This window comes from Coregonus lavaretus, assembly GCF_964263955.1.
Source record: "Coregonus lavaretus genome assembly, contig: HAP1_SCAFFOLD_984, whole genome shotgun sequence".
Lineage (NCBI taxonomy): Eukaryota > Metazoa > Chordata > Actinopteri > Salmoniformes > Salmonidae > Coregonus > Coregonus lavaretus.
In genome coordinates, this window is record NW_028163472.1 from 5,425 (window position 1) to 9,977 (window position 4,553).

The 4,553-nt window shown below is 52.2% G+C and overlaps 1 pseudogene across 1 annotated transcript; it reads left to right on the forward strand.

Moving 5' to 3' along the window:
- Window positions 1–809: 809 nt before the first annotated feature.
- On the forward strand, window positions 810–4,352 carry LOC311118089 (phospholipid phosphatase-related protein type 2-like; annotated as a pseudogene). Its single transcript has 5 exons — window positions 810–930; window positions 2,042–2,292; window positions 2,779–2,955; window positions 3,572–3,715; window positions 4,183–4,352. The product of its transcript is annotated as a phospholipid phosphatase-related protein type 2-like (transcript).
- Window positions 4,353–4,553: the final 201 nt, after the last annotated feature.

Sequence of the window (4,553 nt, forward strand, 5' to 3'; positions counted from 1 at the left end):
AGCAAGCTCTGCACTGGTGGTGCCCCGATCCCGCAGCTGAATCAACTTTAGGAGACGGTCCTGGCGCTTGCTGGACTTTCTTGGGCGCCCTGAAGCCTTCTTCACAACAATTGAACCTCTCTCCTTGAAGTTTTTGTTGATCCGATAAATGGTTGATTTAGGTGCAATCTTACTAGCAGCAATATCCTTGCCTGTGAAGCCCTTTTTGTGCAAAGCAATGATGACGGCACGTGTTTCCTTGCAGGTAACCATGGTTAACAGAGGAAGAACAATGATTTCAAGCACCACCCTCAGTTTAAAGCTTCCAGTCTGTTATTCTAACTCAATCAGCATGACAGGGTGATCTCCAGCCTTGTCCTCGTCAACACTCTCACCTGTGTTAACGAAAGAATCACTGACATGATGTCAGCTGGTCCTTTTGTGGCAGGGCTGAAATACAGTGGACATGTTTTTGGGGGATTAAGTTCATTTTCATGGCAAAGAGGGACTTTGCAATTAATTGCAATTCATCTGATCACTCTTCGTAACATTCTGGAGTATATGCAAATTGCCATCAAAAAAACTGAGGCAGCAGACTTTGTGAAAATTTATATTTGTGTCATTCTCAAAACATTTGACCACGACTGTAGGTTACTGTGGCTGGCTGAAACTAGCCATAAATAATGCCATATACAAGAATTGAGTATAATACCGGATACCGTTCTTATATATTTGGTTTGGATTTGCTCGTAGCTCTTTCAGTGTTTTACACTAACCTCTCTGTCTTTCTCTCTGTCTGTCTGTCTGTCCATCTGTCCGTCTGTCTGTAGATTCTGATTGGAGAGGTGACAACGTTCTTTGTGAAAGCAGAGGGGGCTCAGGAGAAGACCATTGTGACGGCTGACTGCTGTTACTTCAACCCCCTCCTCCGCAGGATAGTACGCTTCCTGGGTGAGCCTCGCCTATAGGTCACACTGTACATTAGACCATATTGAACCTGGTGTATATTGGCCCTACTATATTGGACAATATATTGGGCATGCTGCCTCAATACTGTCATTCAGTATAGAATGAAGAGTTTTATCTCTCTCTGCCCTCCCTTCTGTCTCTCTATTCCTCCCCTTCTCCTGTCCCTCTCTCTCTCCTCCCCCATCCTCTCCCCTTACCCTCCACCTCCTCCACCTCCTGTCCCTCTCTCTCTCCTCCCCCATCCTCTCCCCTCACCCTCCACCTCCTCCACCTCCTGTCCCTCTCTCTCTCTCCTCCCCCATCCTCTCCCCTCACCCTCCACCTCCTCCACCTCCTGTCCCTCTCTCTCTCCTCCCCCATCCTCCCCCCTCACCCTCCACCTCCTCCACCTCCTGTCCCTCTCTCTCTCCTCCCCATCCTCTCCCCTCACCCTCCACCTCCTCCACCTCCTGTCCCTCTCTCTCTCCTCCCCTATCCTCTCCCCTCAACCTCCACCTCCTCCACCTCCTGTCCCTCTCTCTCTCCTCCCCCATCCTCTCCCCTCACCCTCCACCTCCTCCACCTCCTGTCCCTCTCTCTCTCCTCCCCCATCCTCTCCCCTTACCCTCCACCTCCTCCACCTCCTGTCCCTCTCTCTCTCTCCTCCCCCATCCTCTCCCCTCACCCTCCACCTCCTGTCCCTCTCTCTCTCCTCCCCCATCCTCTCCCCTCACCCTCCACCTCCTCCACCTCCTGTCCCTCTCTCTCTCCTCCCCCATCCTCTCCCCTCACCCTCCACCTCCTCCACCTCCTGTCCCTCTCTCTCTCCTCCCCTATCCTCTCCCCTCAACCTCCACCTCCTCCACCTCCTGTCCCTCTCTCTCTCCTCCCCCATCCTCTCCCCTCACCCTCCACCTCCTCCACCTCCTGTCCCTCTCTCTCTCCTCCCCCATCCTCTCCCCTCACCCTCCACCTCCTCCACCTCCTCCACCTCCTGTCCCTCTCTCTCTCCTCCCCCATCCTCTCCCCTTACCCTCCACCACCTCCACCTCCTGTCCCTCTCTCTCTCCTCCCCATCCTCTCCCCTCACCCTCCACCTCCTCCACCCCCACAGGCGTCTACTCATTCGGCCTCTTCGCCACCACTATCTTCGCCAACGCGGGCCAGGTGGTGACAGGAAACCAGACCCCTCACTTCCTGTCTGCCTGCCGCCCCAACTACACCATCCTGGGCTGCCAGTCCCCCATGCAGTACATCACAGAGCGCCGCGCCTGCACCGGGAACCCCTACCTGGTGGCGTCCGCACGCAAGTCCTTCCCCTCCAAGGACGCGGCCCTCAGCATCTACTCTGCTGTCTACACTGTGGTAGGAACTGGGGGGAAGTTAGAGGGGAAGGAATAAAGTGTGACACCGGGAAGAATAGAGATATATTTTCTGATATCATTGTTTTGTGTGAATGTACTGTATGTGTCTGTACATGTCTGTGTGCTTCTGTGGAGGTACTGTATATCTAGACTTTATATCTCTGTGTGTGCTTCTGTGGAGGTAGAGGGTATATCTAGACTTTATATCTCTGTGTGTGCTTCTGTGGAGGTAGAGGGTATATCTAGACTTTATATCTCTGTGTGTGCTTCTGTGGAGGTAGAGGGTATATCTAGACTTTATATCTCTGTGTGTGCTTCTGTGGAGGTAGAGGGTATATCTAGACTTTATAGCTCTGTGTGTGCTTCTGTGGAGGTAGAGGGTATATCTAGACTTTATAGCTCTGCTTGCATCTAAACCTCCATCTCTCTGTGTGTGTCTGCAGAGTACCTTTTAAATAAACTATTCCTTTCTGTGTTTGTTTTTCAGATGTACGTGACGCTGATGTTCCGTACTAAGGGCACCCGGCTGACCAAGCCCACCCTGTGTCTGACCCTCCTGTCCCTGGCTGTGCTGGTGGGGGTGGTGAGGGTCACAGAGTACAGGAACCACTGGGCTGACGTCCTGGCTGGATACCTGACCGGAGGGGCCATCGCTGCCTTCCTGGTGAGGGGACTGGGGAGTAGGGGATGGGGAGGTGGTGGAAGTGGGGTTAGGGGTGGCGGGGAGGGGAGGGGGTAGGGGTGGGTAACGTCCTGGCTGGATACCTGACCGGAGGGGCCATCGCTGCCTTCCTAGTGAGGTGACTGGGGGAGTAGGGGTGGGGATGAGGGCTGGTGAGCGGAGATGGGGGTAGGGGTAGTGGTGGGTGTAGGTGTGGGGATGGGGATGGGGGTGCAGGTAGGAGAGTGGAGTTGGAGGAAGGGGGAATTGGGAATTTTGTGCATTACGCATTCAGTTTCAAGTTAGAGCTGCAATGTTTCAATTTACATCACTTTAAATAACTTGTATTCAGCAGCACATTTTTACAGACTTTCTCTCTCTCTCTCTCTCTCTCTCTCTCGCTCTCGCTCTCTCTCTCTCTTTCTCTTTCTCTCTCTCTATCTCTCTCTCTCTCTCTCTCTCTCTCTCTCTCTCTCTCTCTCTCTCTCTCTCTCTCTCTCTCTCTCTCCCTCTTTCCTTATAACTCTTTCCTCTCCCTACACCCTCTCTCTCCATCTATCGCTCTCATTCTCTCTTTCTGTCTCTCTTTCCATCCCCAATCTCCACCTCTCTCCACCAGGTGTCGTGTGTTATCAACAACTTCCAGCAGACGGCGTCAGCTCTGCCCCCGCTGCCCCCCCAGCGCCCTCAGCTCCCCCACGGCAGGCAGCTGTCCACCCTACCTCGCGTGGAGAGTCCACTTGAAAAGTTAAGTGGCCCTCAGGTAAGGGCTTGGGGGTCAGAGGGGATCGTGTTCTCATAAAATGAGCCATCCTCAAATCTCTTGTAAATATGAATTCAAATATGAATGTGAATTCAATTAATTCATTTGTTCATATTCATTCTTACAAGAAGGGTCTTTTTTTTATGGGTCTCTTTTGTTTATTGGTTTGGTTGCTGCATGAGTTCTCTCGCCTGGTTAACCCTCATATCCCTTATGACTAACCTGGATAAATAAAGTTTGAATAGAAGATATTGTTCAATAATGCCCTCCCCTTTTCCAGCCTTTATGAAACTTGATCTGTCTAAACCTTGTCCTATCCCCTCCCAACACAGACCTATTCCTCTTTAAACCATGTATTATTTCCCTCTTCCACCCTGTCCTATCCCTCGGTACATCTAACCCTTTAACACATTCCTATCCTTCTTTCCACCTAACCTTGTTCTCTCCTTCTCTCTCCCCTCCCCCAGGTGCCAGGACTACCGTACTCTGAGATCACATGACCATCAGCCATACCTGTGCCCCGGCCCTCCCGATGTGCTCCTCCCCTCGCGGCGCTTCATCTCCAGCGAAGTCTAGACCTGCCCTCCATCTCCGAGCACCACGCCCCCTGTCCCGCCCCCTGCCCCGCCCACCCTGAGGGGCGGCCCCCTCTCCAACGCTCGTTCTCCACCCAGGTCTAGAACATGGAACCTAGAACCTAAATCACCCAGATCCAACCTCAAAGCACCCTTACATGGGTTGTATTAATTAGGCACCAAATGGAATAAAACTGACTGAAACAGGGAGGGACTACCTGGACTTGTCCAATAAGAAAGGCTTGTTTTCGTTTTTCATTGCA